Raw genomic sequence first — 17,664 nt, 5'->3', positions numbered from 1 at the left:
TTACAATAAAATACTTTTTGTGTTAAATATAATTGATCAATACATTAAACAATATTATGGAATATTATTTATAAAAATAATAATTTAACCAAATAAATGTATGGATTTCTCGATATTAATTTGCATATCCTTAAAAATAACATTACATTTAAATGAAAATATTCACTTTATAAACATCTTCCCATCCTAATCCCCTAAAACCCATCATCCCGCTACTAAAACAAATTGTGTATATAGTATTTTTAAACATTAATAGAACTAAAAATAAAAGTTTAAAAAGTTGCACAATCAATAAATTATCTTACTAAACACAAAGATTAAAAGAATTAAGAAACACATAAAATCAAAACACTACGATAAAATACATATAAGATAACACTTACAAACAATATTATATACAACAATATTTTCCTAAACAATATTTTTTACAGCATTAATAACCATATTATAAACAACACGTAAAACAATATTTTACCATCATATTCCAGCCCAATATGTTTTTGACATCTTGATGTACTTGACACGATAATATTGTATCACAAATTGTTGTATTCAATATTTTGTCTAAACACCGCAGACCCAGTATTAAGATTACTGGCAGTCATTTTCTGTATGTTTCAAACCTCTCCCCAAGTTTTGGGGAACAACCACTGGAAAATTCAACCCAGCTAGCAGCAAAAGACCACTGGAAACACAAAAGTTCTGTCCAGAATTTAATGGAAGGTATGTGTAATTAATCAGACTTTTCCAGAAAAAGAGGTGCCTCAAGTCCTGGCAATTACCGAACATGTAGCTAATGGTACAAAGATGAACACGTGTTTGTTACCCAAATACCAGCTATTTATTCACACTGTACCAATACGGTTATGATTCAGAGCATGGGATATTTGAACAAACCCACTGACAGTCCAGTGGTGGAGCTTTTGGTGTATTAATAACGTAAAGAATCCAAACTTGCATTTGAAATATAAAATCTCAGATCACTCATTAAAAGTGCCAGGAAGATCCATGCCCACGTTCCAGGGCCAGCAGTGAAGGAGTATTGCACCTGTAATGTTGTGAGCAGTCTAGTAGCTGGGTGTGGGTGGAGCTAAGGGGTTGGAGGAAGAGGAGGAGCGAGGACAGGAAAGGGGCAGTTAGAGTAGGGACAGTGACGAGTGAGGAGTATGATAATAAAGCTCCCTAAATATAACGTAAGTGTCTGTCTTCATTTCATGCAAGACACTACAGCTGTCGACGAGGGTGGGATGATGTGACCTTCCATCCCTGAATGAACAAGGAAAACGTCCTGTCCCGGGCAGCACGAGAAACGTGGTCGCCGTCGCGACATGTGTGCCCCCACAGAGATCGCCGCCTAAAGACCCAGGCCAGCGGTAATTGTGTCAGCTCCGCGATTCACTGATTGCGTGGAGCCCTGCCTTACGAGCATGATCGAGCGCTGGAAAAATCGCAGCCGAGCGCTACTTCGCGCCAAAGTTGGGAGCTTACCCCAGATGCGTGCAACTCGGCATGGCGTCGGAAATGGCCCGCGAGTGAAGAAGTAAAGTTGGGAGCCCACCCCGATCCTATCTGGAAGGTCCAGCAAGTGAAGGTGTGTGGAGCGCTGCCACCGTGTTGCCGCCTGCAAGAACGGCGATCCGGTGAGTCCCGGTAACTGAATGGGCGTGAGGGGAATGAATGAAGCTGAAATCTCGGGGGAGCCGAGATTTCTCTAGCGGCGGCCATCTTGGAACCAGGCAGCCAACAGGACAATCCCTCTGTGCAATTTGGAAGCGGCCATTTTGAGGTCAGGCAGTACAAGCAATAAGCAAACGAGCATTGGTAAATGCAAAACAAGCACTGGTAAATGCAAAACAAGCATTGGTAAATACAAAAAAGCACTGGTAAATGCAAAAAAAGTACTGGTAAATGCAAAGCAAGCATTGGTAAATGCAAAACAAAGAATTGGTAAATGCAAAACAAGCATTGGCGAAGACAAGAAGCCAGCAAACGAACCTTGGTAAATGCAACACAAGCATTAGCAAAAGCAAGAAGCAAGCAAACAAGAGGTGGCAAAGATCAAACAAAGACAAGAAGAGGCAAGCAAACAAACAGTGATAAGTGCAGAACAAGCCTTAGCATATACGAGCAAACAAGCATTGATACATGCAAAGCAAGCATTGGTAAATGCAAAGTAAGCATTGACGAAGACAAGAAGCAGGCAAACGAGCATTGGTAAATGCCAAACAAGCAGTAACAAAAGCAAGAGTGAAGCAAACAAGCACCAGTAAGTGAAAAGGTGTCGGCGACACAGTTGTACAGAAATGTCGAATCCACCCCAACAGAATGGAGACGGTGCAGCAGCCGCACCAACTGTGACTGGAGCTTTGCATCTGCGTCCCCCGGAACCATTGACTCTGGTTGCTGGAGGAAGCATGGGGCCCAGATGGCAAGAGTGGTTTGAAGATTTTGAGGACTATATTGAAGGATCAAAAGTCAAGGGAGACAGAGACAAGTTAATTGCACTGCGCAATCTAGTGGGAAAGGAAGTATGCAAAGTGATCAAGGACTTGCCAACGGACGATACAGGAACCTATGATAAAGTGCGAGACGCGTTAAACAAGAAGTTGTTACACAAAAGAAACGTGGATTATGAGCGATACATCTTCCACCAGGCCCGTCAAGAAAAGGAAGAGATGATGAGCACCTTCATATCTAGGCTACGCCGACTGTCTCTGTATTGCAGCTTCGACGCATTTTCAACGGAGGATGCTATCCGATTGCGAGTCATTGATGGGTGTCACTCAGAAACACTTCGAAGGCGATTGCTACGGAAAAGCCACAATCTCGATGAGATTGAGGAGATGACCAGGGTGCATGACCAAGCGGAAGAGCATGCCAAAAGGATGGAAACAGGGTGAAGTGAAAGAAGAGATCAAGCATATCGGGTGTAAGCCCACAGCACTCGCAGAAGATCAAAAGAACGACAGAGAAAGCCCCGACCAGTATCCCGTCATCAATACACAAGACGCAGGCGGTACGAGTCTGGCCGGAGAGACAAGAAACCAGATCGCTCAAGGAAATGCTATCGATATGGGTATGACTTCCCGCATAGAGATGCATGCCCAGCGATGGGTCAGCAATGCCGAAAGTGTGGATGGAAGAATCACTTTGAGCTGATGTGTGGAGTATACAGCAAAGAAAGAATGAGGGAAGCTACAAGATCGTCTCGCCCGGACACAAGGCGACATCATGCGCAAGCAGTACAGGATCGAGACAAGTCATTCTCTGGTTCGTCTCACTCCAGCAGGGAGTCTCACAGGTCCCAATGGATGAGAAGGTCACCGAGAAGATCGCCATCGAGAGAATCGAGATCAGCATCTCTGGAATCAGAATACACAGATGAGTACGTCTGCATGGTAGCGGACCCGGATCAACTGAAGAAGTATCCCTCATTGGACATAAGTGTGGGAACGCATGCAACTAAATTTGTGTTGGACAGCGGGACGTCACTGAATTACATCCCCGTAACTGAGTATAATAAAATGAAGCCGTCACCCCCCTTGAGTCCGGCACATATCAGAGTGTTCACCTGGATGTCTAAAAAACCTCTTCCATGTCTGGGCAAGTTTGCAACGACACTCTGACACAAATCCACCTCTGTGCCGGCATACATTCATGTCATTGAAGGTCTAGAAGCTGATTGCCTCCTCAGTCTGCCTACTGCAGAGTGCCTGCGGTTAGTGGAGATCTTATACCGAGTCAGTGATGATCCGGACATTATCCACAAGTTCCCCAAGTTGTTCACAGGGCTTTGGAAAATTAACAAATGTTTGATTCGACTACACATCAATGAGCAAGTGCATCCTGTGGCACAACACCCTGGCGTTGTGCCTTTTCATCTTCAGCAAGCGGTGGAGGACGAAATTCAGGAGTTGTTAAAAGCCGACATCATTGAAAGAACTGACGGCCCCACACCCTGGGTATCACCTGTCGTCATTGTGCCAAAGAAGGGCACCCCTGAGAAGGTGCGTTTATGCATGGACATGAGGCTCCCCAACACCGCCATAGAAAGAGAGCGTCACCCAGGACTCCACTTGAGTGACATGATATCTGCTCTGAATGGAGCAAGAGTCTTGACTTAACAAGGGGTACCACCAGCTAGAATTACATGAAAAGTCGCGATACATAACAACGTTCGCCACTCATCTGGGTTTGTTTTGGTACAAACGGCTGAGTTTTGGTGTCTCCTCTGCAGCGGAAATATTTCAAGAAATCATTCGTCAGACCATCAGACACATACCCAATACGCTGAACTATAGTGATGACATCTTGGTGTATGGGTCAAACACCCAGGAACATGACAAAGCATTAGATCGGGTATGCCGTGCTCTCCTGGAAGCCAACCTTACCCTCAATAAGGACAAGTGTGAGTTCCATCAATCCACTCTCAAGTTCTTCGGACATGTGTTCTCTGGAGCCGGGATGAAGCCTGACCCAGAGAAAGTGACAGCACTCAACGACACCAAGAGCCCTCAGGATGTGAGTGACATCCGATCTTTTCTTGGCATGGCCAGCTATTGTGATAGATATATAAAAGATTATGCTACCATCAGCCACCCACTACGAGCCTTCACCAAGCAAGGACAACTGTTTGTTTGGACCCCACAATGTGAGTGGGCATTTCAAGAGATTAAACAAGCTGTAGAATCAGCGGACAATTTGTCTTACTTTAGCCCCAAGAGGAAGACAGAGATAACGGTGGATGCCAGTCCAGTGGGACTGGGTGCAATATTGGCTCAGTATGATAATGACACTGATCAACGACACATTGTGGCCTATGCCAGCCGCAGCCTATCAGACACTGAGAAGGCTTATTCCCAACCTGAAAAAGAAAGCCTTGCGGTTGTATGGGCCTGCAAACATTTTCATGTATTTATCTATGGCAAACATTTTACTATGGTGACTGATCATCAGGCGCTCGTCACCATCTTTGGGAACCCCAGAGCCAAGATGCCACCTCGAATCGAACGGTGGGGTTTGCGCCTACAGGAATACACCTACACAATAATACACAAACCGGGGAAGTCAGCGAATCCTGCGGATTACATGTCCCGACATCCTCAAGCATCCCAGGTCTCACCTCCCTCAATCGCGGAAGAGTATATACACTTTGTAGTGGGCGTAGCCTGGCCACCGGCGGTTCCTCTGGAAGCGATACAGGAAGCCACTTCACAGGACAACATTCTTCAGAAGGTGGTGCGTCGACTGCGAACACACCGCTGGAGACATGACAGTGAAGAAGAAAGGAATAACTCTCAGGTTCATCAAGAAATGCAAGCGTTCAGGCACATCAGCGAAGAGTTATCTGCCACCTCAGAGGGACTCCTACTGAGAGGTCATCGGATTGTCATCCCGAGGCAGTTATGACAAGGCGTTATCAACTTAGCCCACGAGGGCCACCGTGGAGTGGTCGCGACAAAAAGAGCTCTCCGAGAAAGGGTGTGGTTTTCACTGCTGGATCAAATGGTGGAGCTCACCTTAAAGGACTGTCCTCAGTGTCAATTGGTCAGCCACGGAGATCCGCCTGCTCCTCTCCAAATGACTAAGCTGCCCAGTGGGGTGTGGCAAGAGATTGCCATGGACTTTTATGAACCCCTCCAGTCAGGCAAATATGTCCTGGCAATAATGGACGAATACTCGAGGTTTCCAATAGCACAGTTCGTATCTTCCACCACTGCCTCCAGCACGATTGCTGTGCTAGATGAAGTTTTCGCTGCCTGGGGCATCCCCAAGGAACTCAAGACGGACAATGGTCCTCCTTTCAACGGACATGACTTCAGTGAATTCGCGAAGCACCTCAACTTCAGGCATCGCAAGATCACGCCCCTGTGGCCACAGGCCAATGGCACCATTGAAAGATCATGGCGACTTTGAAAAAGACCTTTCAACAAGATACCTTGGATAAAAGGGACTTACAGGTGGCTCTCAATGAGGTTTTGAGAGCGTATCGGACTACCCCACATGCCACCACAGGAAAGTGTCCTGCCACGCTCATGTTGGGGCGACCCATTCGAACGCGGATCCCGACATGGGAAGGAGGGCTGTGAACCGTGTCTCCAGCAAGTGCCCATCAAGAGCTGGTACTGGCTGATCACGCTGGTAAGAGTAAAATCAAAGTTTATGCAGACACTCAGAGGAGGGCCAAATCTCCATCTCTTCATGAAGGAGATTGTGTAGTGGTTAAACAAGATCAACTAAAGAAAACGGACTGCAAATTCAAAGATGAACCCTTGGTAATCACTCAGCAGAAAGGTAGGATGATTACTGCGGACTCAGAGAAAAGACGGATTACATGAAATGTCTTGCATTTCCAAAAGTGTACACCTGCCATGAGAGAGGCTCTTGACAGAACACCAGACCAACAAGAATTAGAGGAACCTGGTCAAGTGGTTGCAGTACAGAGACCTGAAAGTCAGACTGAAGTTGCGGCTGAAGATCTTGGCATGAATCTCTGTCCTAGAAGGGACATTCAAAAGCCCAAGAGGCTAATTGAAGAACTCTAATCAAGTCAGTTATTTCTTTTGTTAGCAAAGGGGGAGATGTAATGATGTGACCAGTCTAGTAGCTGGGTGTGGGTGGAGCTAAGGGGTTGGAGGAAGAGGAGGAGCGAGGACAGGAAAGGGGCAGTTAGAGTAGGGACAGGGACGAGTGAGGAGTATGATAATAAAGCTCCCTAAATATAACGTAAGTGTCTGTCTTCATTTCATGCAAGGCACTACAGTACCTAAAATGGCTGGCAATCTTTTAAAACCCTAGACACTCAATCAGTTTGTCTTATACAATTAACATGTCGCCCATAGAATTTCATCTCTAACACCACTGCTGAGGGCAAGGAGTGATTAGGTGCATGGAGCCTTGGAGTAATATACCACAATGCCTTTCAGAATGTGCACACTTCTGTAAAGTTGTATAATACATTCTAAAGAAGTTCATTGTGTGTAAAACATATTCATCACTGAATGGTTTTTTAATTTGGTTTGGTCTCGCTCACTTTTGTTTGTTATTTTGGGAGTAAGTCGTTTTCTGTATTCTGGTTTGTATTTGCTGTATCTGATGCAGACTGTGAAGGGTCAATAGGTGGCATTTAGTGTAAAATCTAAAACATAAATCATCAATTGATGCATTTTTCAACTGAAAATATACAACATCATCAAAAATAAGACAATAGAATCAGTAAAGGTGTGTACTTGTTTTCAGCAGCCATTAATTCTTCTAAACAAGTCATTTAACATCGTAAGAGAAAAAACTATTATTTTGCTCTGTCTATGGCTGTTCTGTAATCCCCCTCTAAGGACGAAGGCAATGATCATTCTAAACAAGAAGGCTAACAGACCAAATGCAAACTCATGTGCATCCTAAATATGCTTCTCAGAACAAACAAGGACATTGCCTACCTTATCTTTTGGGGGCGGATGTATTTTGTATTCCCGATTCTGATGGGAGAAGGAGGCTCCTCTTGACAACTCTCCGGAGCATGTCCAAATCATCCGCTATTTTCCTTCCTCAAAAGTCTGCCTTCTGTTTTATATACCTGAGAGATAAAACGTGCATTACATGTATCTGTGGTGAATTTCCCATCCCTCATAAAATCAACAAATAAGAGTATGGCCACAAAAGTATGCACACTGTAGACAACTTGGATAAATTAGATCAAGCTTGCTATTTTATCATCATTAATGTGTTCTGTTCAATGCCCCTTCAAAGAAGGTCCCACTCAACCAATATTAAAAGTAAAGGTATGCCAGGCATACAGGTGGGACAGAAGTTCAGGGTGACACGGTGCTTCTTTACGAAACCTATATTTCTATCTACTTTTTTATTGGGGGGCATTCATAAGCTATCAACTTTTTTTTATACACAGGCTGCAGCGATGTAAACCATCTTGGAAAAGTGGATTTCAACATTAAGATACATAAGCTTTGAAATAAGAAACACTTTCTTACTTAAAATCGGATAAAAATGATGCAAATGCACTGAAAATATTTAGAGAACTCTCATTTTCAATTCAATAATTTGTCATGTACTTTTGATGAACAATTTTTAACACAAATACAAATTCTTGACATATAACACCTGACAAATATTACAGCACATGTACATACTTTTTTTGTAACATACTTGTTATCATTAAGAATGTGTTTCTTTTAGTGGGTGTTATGTTGTGATGGACCACACCATTTGGTTGTCCATCAGTGGGTGGACCCTGTGGTGCACACCATCATGCACGTCCGTGGTACTGTCCATGTAAAGGAGGGGCCGGATGTAGTTGTGAAAATAAATGGGGAACCGGAACCGGATATGGGAGGTTCGGCACCACTCCAATGTGCTACTGGTGTGCGTGTCATTTGTTGTCTACAATACAGTGTGCCCACCCCATGCCAAGGAGCACCTTGACCATACAGGGAATGGTCAACTAGGTCAAAGGCGCTACTTATGAGGTCTAGATTTATACATTGTTCGATGGTTCCCAACCCCTTCCTAAACCAAAATTGAGAGCGTGCAAGAATTCCACTATCCTCCACCCATTCCTCTAACCTGGCCAGCAACACTTGACTCATTATTTTTAGTGATGAATCTAAAAGGGAGATAGGGCGGTAGTTTTTCGCCTCCGACCTATTTCCCTTTTTTATATATTGGTATAATTACAGATTCACCCCAGGTATGCGGGTGCTTTCTATAACTGCCACATTAAAAACTTTAGTCAAGACAGGGCCCCACAAGGATGTGTCGGCCTTGTATAGGTCGATAGGCACCCCATCAGGGCCAGGTGCTTTCCCTCCCTTGCTGCACTTAATCGCATGTTCTACCTCCCGTACATAATGCTTAGGGGGGTGGCTGGCAATAGATCAATCTCCCCAGTCGCTGAGTCAACCACCCCATCCGGGTCAAAAAAACTTGAATAATGTGAGACCCATCGTTCCTCGCTTACTTGGGCAGTAAGGACAGGGGAGTTATCACTCTTAAGGAAAGGACAGTTGACCGTATCCCAAAAGAGCTTACTGTCTGACAGTTCAACAGCCCTGGTCATATTATCCCATGCTTCCTCTTGTAATTCCAGCTTCCTGCGCTTTAGCTGCCCTTTATAAGCGGCTCTAAGATGGATAATTATTAATCTATCCCTTGGTCTACTGGATAGTGCCTTCTTTAACTTCTGCAATGACTCCGTGCAAGCGGAGTCAAACCATCCCAATCTGGGTTTTTTACTGCTATGTTTGGAGAAGGTCATGATAGTTACAATTAAAACGTTAATCTTATTAAAGTTTGTCAGAATTCCCCTGGGATCAGTATTCTCATCCAAACAATGGTACAAGTTTGGCAAGCAAGCCGCCACAATTTTAGTCAACAGTTTTTCAGAGTTGTCTCCCCTCCACTTAATCCTATGACCATTCGGTCTACAAGGAACAATATCAGTGACAATAGTTTTAGCTACTAGTACCTTGTTACCCCAAATAAATAGTGTTAACTTGATACAGTTATGGTCGCTGATCGCAAGATGCAGTACGACCGGGGTATCACAATACATACTGATATCATTCGAGATCAACAGATGATCAATAACCGTAGAGGCATTCCTCCCAGTGAAAGTAGGGACAGGATTTCCCTCTCGGTCCTTTGCTGTCTGCAATATAACTAGATCATATTTTGCCAGGACGAAGTTCAATGATTCTCCGTAAGGGCTATGCATAAAGTGGATGCAACCATCCCCTCTATCGTCATTGAACCCACATGTCTTGGTTGATGATAAGGGGCACGTTGGAATATTAAAGTCCCCCCCAGATAAAAACAAAATTAACACGATTGACCCGGCATATCTTATCAAGGGCCATCCCCAAATCATGGACTACAGATGAGCGTAAGGGGTCCGGTCAGTTATTATAGTGGTTGATCAGCAAAACGTTACGGCCGTTCTTATGTCGCAGCCATAGCAGTTGAGAGTGACAACCAAACTTTTCGTATTTAATAACTTGCACTTGGAGATTGACAGAGAGCAGGATAAGGAGGCCGCCTTTTGCTCTACCCATGTTCGAACCCATTGCTGGTAGGTTATAGGAGGCATATCCCTCATAGCTAATGTCTTCCACACTCCATGTCTCTTGAAGACATAGTATATCATATTTATCCAAAATATCTCTCCATCCCAGGGAGCCCAATTTACTATTCCAGCCAACAATATTCCAACTAGCTAGATTGTACCCACTCCCCCCAGTTACTATCCCTGGCTCTGTGGAACCAGCCGTTTCCCTAGGTACAGCAACTATAGCCCCTATTTGTGTTAAGTTCAGGGTGGGGGTACCACTACCTAGTTTAGGCGGAGTACCCACACAATTTGTGTCACCCTGGTCAGCAATGCCTAACATCCCTATAGCTTTGATACTAGCAGGATCACAGTCCTCTAAAATAATCGATTGCTCTCTGTTCACTCGGTCCAGCGTTACTAAATGTAGACCTGCAGCCCATTTCTGGTCCGGAGGGTTCCCTGTTTCCTGGGTTGAATAATACGGTCAATCCACTGCCTCTAGGCAGCTCGCACTACGCTGAGTGACCCACATAAAGTCAGAGGAGACCTAGCTGTGTCTCCTGAAAACTGCCTGATGAGAGGATCCCGTTTGGTGATCCCCTGGATGCTGCAGCAACGAGTGGTTGATATGGCACATATAGCGCACCAAGGAATTGGGAAGACGAAGTCCCGTCTGTGCTGTAAAGTATGGTTTCCCTGCCTTGACGACCTCGTGGAGCAAACGGTTTGTGACTGTGTTTTCTGTCAAGCAACTGGCCGAGCTGAACCCCCAGTTCCAATTGTCATTGTAGACATACCACCACATCCGTGGCACCGGGTGAGCGTGGATTTCGGGATTCTCCAAGACGGGAGACACATGCTGGTGGTGATAGACGACTTCTCGAAATATCCAGAGGTAGAGATCTTAGAGTCCACCACAGCGAACAAGACCATACCACTGTTGGAAAAATTCATGGCCAATCATGGACTCCTAAAAGAGCCACAGAAAGATAATGGTCCCACTTTCTCCAGTCATGAAGTGGCAGAACATATGCAGTCAATAGGAGTGCAGCATCGGACAATCATGCCAAGATGGCCTCAAAGCCAACGAAGAAGCTGAACTCTTCATGTGCACTCTTAACAAAGTGCTTCGCATTGTTGTCGCTCATGGTCATGGAGAGTGCCCAATACAATTTTCTACGAGAGTATCGACTTACTCCTCACTCTACGACTAAAGTCAGCCCTGGATCGCTCTGCATACGAAGAGCAGTGGGAGATATGTTTAATCAGGTGACTCAATCAACTGACCTACAACTGCAAGTATCGGAAAGACTAGACCAGCGACAAACTCAGAATGACAAGATATCCAGAACAAGCAGAGCCAAGGAAAGACAACTAGCTGTGGGAGACTTTGTGTTGGTAAAGAACCGCAATCCCAGGGAAAGTTCACTCTTCCATTTGAACTAGATGTGTGGACTGTTCAGGGAATAGAGGGGACTATGGTTACTGCTGGAAGAGCTGGAGAGACCACCACCAGGAATGTCTCTTGGTTTAAGAGATGTCGACCTCCTGGGAACTCGGACGTGAGAGCTCCATCTGAAAGAGAGGACTTTGCCAGTGAGTCAGGTGATGGTGTCATGCCATCAGTACCCTGTGAAGGGTTTCCTTGCTCTCCTGCCATGGAGGACCTGGTAACAGCTGGAGTTCCCAACCCTGAGCACAATCCTCTGGTGGGGTCGACAACCCCTCGTGGTCCGGTAGACCGTCAGCAGTCCCGAGGGAGTGGCGGAGCAGGTGGTCTTGACAGTGAAGGCCATCGAGGGAGTGGGAGGTACCACCTCAGACCGAGGCCAGTGGTTTCTTCTCGTCTGAGAGATTATGTATTGATGTAATGACATTGTTTCTGTGGTGATATTCCCATCCCTCTCTCTCTCTCTCTCTCTTTCTCTCTCTCTCTGTTCCTGCTGTTTTTGCATCAGCACTCCACTGTGTTTCAATTGAATTTGTTGACATCGTACTTTGTTTTTTTATTTTGAACAAAAGAGGAATGTTGTGTTTTGATGGACCACACCATTTGGTGGTCCATCAGTGGGTGGCGCTGTGTTTGGACCCTATCATGCACGTCCGTGGCACCGTCCATTTAAAGGAGGGGCCGGATGTAGTTATGAAAATAAATGGGGAACCGGAACCAGATGTGGGTAGTTTGGCACCACCCCAATGTGCTACTGGTGTGCGTGTCATTTGCTGTCTACAATACAGTGTGTCCACCCCATGCCAACTGGTGTTTGCACCCAACAGTGGGGTAAACGTTATTTTCAAGATTACTTCTCTGTTCTGCACATAGTCCCTATCAGATGCTGAATGTAAATGTAAATGTCATGGTACTTATAGAGCGCACTATCACCAGACGGTCACCTTGCGGTGTCGCCTATTCGGCTTCCTGGCGCTGATACTCATACCGCTGTGGAACCCCTCCTGGCTTTCCCTGTGAAGTGTCCACTCCTGGGCACCCCCAGGGTGAAGCCAGGCATCCTTAGCTCTGTTGGGGCCGGTGTGGAGGCTAAGCAAGCTATTGCCCAGAGTTGCAGCGTGGGGTCCGTGATTAGAATAGGCACTGAGGCGAGAATTAACAGGTCCGAGGAAATTGAGCCCGAGACCCCGCTGAGGCGGGAATCGAACCCTGGTCCCTGGCCAGAACTCTGCATCAGGATCTGCCGCTCTAACCATTGAGCCACACTCCTCCACAATGCTCCTTACGCATTGCAATGGAACCATATCCTGGAAACCTAAACAATACACCCAGTAGCCACAGACATATTGGTGAGATAGAAATATTCTTCTTGACTGATCGAAGAGGTGAGTGCCACAGTGCAACAGTCTTAAAGCTCTAGCTAAAGAAGGATGGCCCAAACAAGCCAATGGGTGATTTTTCTGTGGGGTTGAGGCAAGGCAGGCCCTGTAGGACCTTGGCGGAGAGGAAACTCGTAATATGCTTGGCGAGGCCAGGGCGGTCTTGCCAAGCATATTGCAGCCTCAGGACCGCCACGCCACCTCCAGGGACCAGCGGTTCCCTGGCAGCGGTGACGGTCCCAGGGCATTCTGACTGCCCAACTCACAACGGGGTGGTAGGTTGGTCGGTGAGGTGGTGGCTGCACTGCCACTGCCATGCCCCTGCTAGTCTGGTGCTCCTTGCACCGCCAGACTTGTAATTAGGGCTTTCATGCCCACTAAAACAACTTTATTGCGAAAGATACAGACGACTTTATTGGCACATGACTCTTTTAAATGCACTGCGCTTTTTTCCTTACTCACGCAATGCGGCGCTGGAATTTGAAACGCAACACTGCATGCAAGAACAATAGTCCTCAATTTACCAAATCACTATGGCCCCGTTTACGAGTCTAGCGGTCCATAGGCCCCCAGACTCACGGGGCATGGCCGTGGCGGTCTCCCGATTGACCGATTTGAGTTGCGCAGTGGGACCCCCACAGCCCTTCCTCAGCCGTCAGGGAACCACCACTCTCTGGCAGTGTTGCAACGGTGTAGAGGGTGTAATATGCTTTGTGGGAGGGCCGCGGTCCCACCAAGTATATTACAAGTTTCCTCTCTGCTGTGGTTTTCATGGAGGTTCCATCACTCTGATGCGCCTTGATGCCTCTGGGCTAAGTTGCGCAATACAAATCCCACATTTATTCATTCATTCATTCTGAAAACCCTGGTGGAGAGAAAACAAAGGGGCCCCCAAAGGGCCCCCCATTGCCTCACGCCCTGTGGATGTGCATACACACCAATTTGTGCATGGCATAGACTTCACAGTCCATGGTGCGCAGGAACTGCTATTGGCGTTCCCCTTGTGGTGCCTATTTTCAGGGCACTGCCGTGGGAACTTCAAAAACAAAGCCCACCAGTACAAAGGAAACTCCTAATCTGGCAGGTGGTCTGACCACAGCTTTGGCAGTGAAGCGTCAGGGCCGACCCAGCGCTGCGCTGCCAAAGTCGTAATCGGGCCCTATGAGTTTCAGAAACCGCTAAAAAGACCCTCGATTTAAATTTTGTCACAATTATTAGGTTGTAGTTCTCCACAGATTACCCTTTTCCTGTAAATGCAGTGCTCCACAAGTTCAGGAAAAAAAAAAGTGTATAAGAAAATACTCCCCTTTCAAATGAAAGGACAGCTAAGGTCCCCCATTGCTACAGAACAGCCCTGCAACGGCCAGCTTTACTCTTTCATTTCCGTGCTGGTTACTAAGTTGTCTGACCCGTCCTATACATACAGCCCGAGGCTTTCATCATATCATCCATCTGGAGGCCGAGGAAAGCTCAGCGAACCTATTTCTAGACTCGTGTTTACTTTCCACTGCACCGCATTTCTATTCGTACACATGGCCTTGTGTTACTGAGCACTGCCCGAACCAGAACGGTGCTGACATTCACATGTTATGAGTTCTTATGGCTCAAATAGAGTATCTACTTAACTTTTAATTATTGCTGCCCTGATTTCTATATTTTGTAGTGCAGAAACACCTTACAGTAATACAACACAGACAGCCATAACCACAACAAAATGTTAAAAGTGCCACGTTAACACTTAAGAAGTGTCTAATACCATACAAGACTGACAGACTGTGGTCTCAAAATTCCACGTCACCTACGTTCCTTTATTTACATATCCGTTTATAACAGCATGTATCCCTACTGTAAGCACTTTAATTGTGTGTAATATGAAAACGGAGGTACGGTAAACGTAGTGATTTGCCCAGCATCACACAGCTTAGAGAAGGGAGAAAGTTGGGCTTACAACCCAGGAGCGATTGATTTTGGGCTTTTGTTTCTGCTGTCTCGTACAGATCCGCTGCTCATGCTTTTGCTGCAGTAAAGGATAATAATGGCTTAGTTTTGTTGCATCACTTCCGGATGTCAACATATCAGCTGCCGTAAAAGAACGGCTCACGGTATGTCGCACACCATCCCCCGTTCATCCCGGCATATCTTTGTCAGAAAGTCCCTTATATGATTTTCTGCCCAATTTCCTTGTTTTCTTATTCTCAATTTCTTGGGACACATTCCCGTCCCTGCTTAATGCAGGTGTTGAACTCAATATTCACAGGACTATCAGCTTTTTACGCGGTTATGCAAAGGCCTTGGGTTGTCTGCCATCGGTCAAAGCATATTGGCATACACTTTGCGTCTCTTTCCATCAGCATTGATATCACACCCAGCAGCATACTTGTCAAATTCTGCGTTTCTTTCAATTGAGGGCCTTGTCCAATGTTGGCTTTCCCAGCTTTCACCGACTCCTAAGCATATGACTACTAGACTGCCTAGCAACATCTTAGGTCTTAATATTCGCATGTAAAGATTCTGCACCACTGTATACCCTAATTTATCAAAAGATATGATCAAGAATACCTATATAATTGCTTCAACTTGTGCCACAAGCTGTTGCTATTGAATGTGTATAATGATAAAATGCAGTGTTGGGCTGCAGATTGCTATTAAAGATGGCACCACAGGGCCCTGTCAGTAATAATTACTGCACCTAAGCTACATTAAGTATGTGGCCTACTGAACTGTGGATGTCTAGATTTTGCATGAACCACCCTGGTGGGGACGATTTGAAGGGGCAAGGAGGGACCCCAAGAATACCGTGCCCTACCCTCCTATCTTCTTGGGGTTCTGCTTGCCTATCAAAGCTGAACTAAGTTTGTGTTACAAAGAGTGGGGCACCAATGATGCATTTATGTCTGCCAAGCGATGTACATGCCTTTTGATGCAGCCCTACAGATTCCAGAGTCTGGTTGACAATGGGAACTTGAGAATCGATGAGAAAGTCATGCCCAGGCTATCAAAAGGCTGAACTGCCATTCCAATAGCGGACTGAGAGTAAGCATTATACAAACACCATTAACAGGAATAGGACCACCCAGGGATGTTAAGCTTGCCTCTGTGCCAGCAGACTTTACACCTGCCTTTTTTCCATACGGATTCCATAAACCTAGAGCGGAAATGGTCAGCTACTGGCACAAGAGAGAATACAACATATGTTTACAGCAAAACAAGGATCCAAGATCTGCGGAATTTTAATAGAGCAGTTAGGATGTCTACAGATATTTAGAACTTTTCCAAGCAGGAATATGCCTAGAAACACTATAGGCACCTGGGCCTGTTTGAAAGGGACTCACTGTACAAGTTGCACTATGTCTAATTTGACACTCTGATCATATCAGACGAAAGGTTATTAAAGTATTTGTTGGCATGGCCTCATCCCATTTAAGACATTAAATCTACACCATTACACACAAGAATCTATTCTGTTATCTAACATTTTCTGCGATATTTTCGCCCAGAAGAAGGACTGTCAAAATCAAATATGTTTCTTGTTTAACACGTAACATGTTATGTATCAATTACTAGTTTTGAAAGGGTAATGTTTTTTTTGTAAAATTCCCAATTAGGTGAACTACTGTAATAAGTAAAACATGTATTCATTTGTTTTATTGTGATTATACAAAGAAAGAAGTAACCATTTATGTATGTTTATAACGAAATTTGATTTATATGAATTCACGTAAGGTAATGTTCTACCAAGCCTCACAACAGGCGACCACATAAATTTAAATGACGACCATGTACTGGTACTGGCGTCCACCTATTAGTTGGTATTAGATGAGGCCGTGGCTATAAGGCAGGGGTCTCCAAACCGGTCCTGGAGGGCCGGATCCATGCCAGATTTTTAAAATAACTACATGTATCTCAATGGGTATATCCCAAAATCTGGCATGGATCCGGCCCTCCAGGACCGGTTTGGAGACCCCTGCTATAAGGGTTCAGCACAAACAGGAAAACAGGATAAACCTAACAAACAGTTAATGTGTTTATGTCATTTATTCTCCCATTGTAAATGTACCCCTCCTCCTATGGTGCAGTCACAGAGTGCACCTCCTACCCCTGTGAGAAGCCTGAGATACGCCCACCCAAGGGGAGGGGGCATTCCAGAAAAGCATAAAAGCTGAGCCGAAGAGACAACAGCTTTTTATGGAGTGTTGCATACTCTACAGCACATCCACAAAACACAGTCCATTTTTTATGACCCTCGGCACCTAGAACAATATGTATGTCTCAGTTTCCTGTGAAGAAATGGTTTAATAAATCTGTCCCAGCTCCTCTGGATTCACGGTCAGCAACAGAACCACTGACCTCTGCCTCCTTCACTTATGGAAGGCACTCCCATATTTGAATATGTGAACTTCATTAGGATAAAGGCAGGGGAGAAGTTCTAGAATACATTTGAGTATCTAAATATAGACCCAAGAAAGAACTAGGGGACAATGTGGGATGCTGGATTTAAACTATGGTTTGGGGATGATAACTGCCGAATTAATTGTAAATTTGTTGTAAATTGATTAATTTTAGTTTTTGATAAGTGCCTTTTTACTATTTATTGTATTTATTGTAAAACACGGATTTTCACCATCCCTCCCTGTTACTATTGTAAAATCATACCAGTAAGAAGTTGTATTATTATGAAAACGCCTTGGATGAAATTGTATTTTTTAATGTAACTTTTATGATACGAAAGTATCAAAATAAAGAAATTGAAATTGAAAAAATTGAATTGTTTCCTT

General features: G+C 45.0%; 1 protein-coding gene across 2 annotated transcripts in view; it reads right to left on the bottom strand.

Moving 5' to 3' along the window:
• The window catches only part of SLC16A12 (solute carrier family 16 member 12), an 812,734-nt gene that overhangs the window by 682,587 nt on the left and 112,483 nt on the right, over window positions 1-17,664 (bottom strand). Inside the window, exon 1 of one of the 2 annotated variants that reach the window (XM_086921986.1) lies at window positions 7,437-7,573. The exons of the other annotated variant lie outside the window; for it this stretch is intronic. The gene's annotated coding sequence lies outside the window, so the exon portion shown is untranslated. Of the gene's footprint in view, window positions 1-7,436; window positions 7,574-17,664 lie in introns of those variants that run through there. 2 annotated transcript variants of the gene reach the window in all.

Source organism: Lissotriton vulgaris, chromosome 5 (genome assembly GCF_964263255.1).
Source record: "Lissotriton vulgaris chromosome 5, aLisVul1.2, whole genome shotgun sequence".
In the NCBI taxonomy this organism is placed as follows: domain Eukaryota; kingdom Metazoa; phylum Chordata; class Amphibia; order Caudata; family Salamandridae; genus Lissotriton; species Lissotriton vulgaris.
The sequence above is the reverse complement of the archived record's forward strand: the minus strand, read 5'-3'. Positions and strand labels throughout refer to the sequence as shown.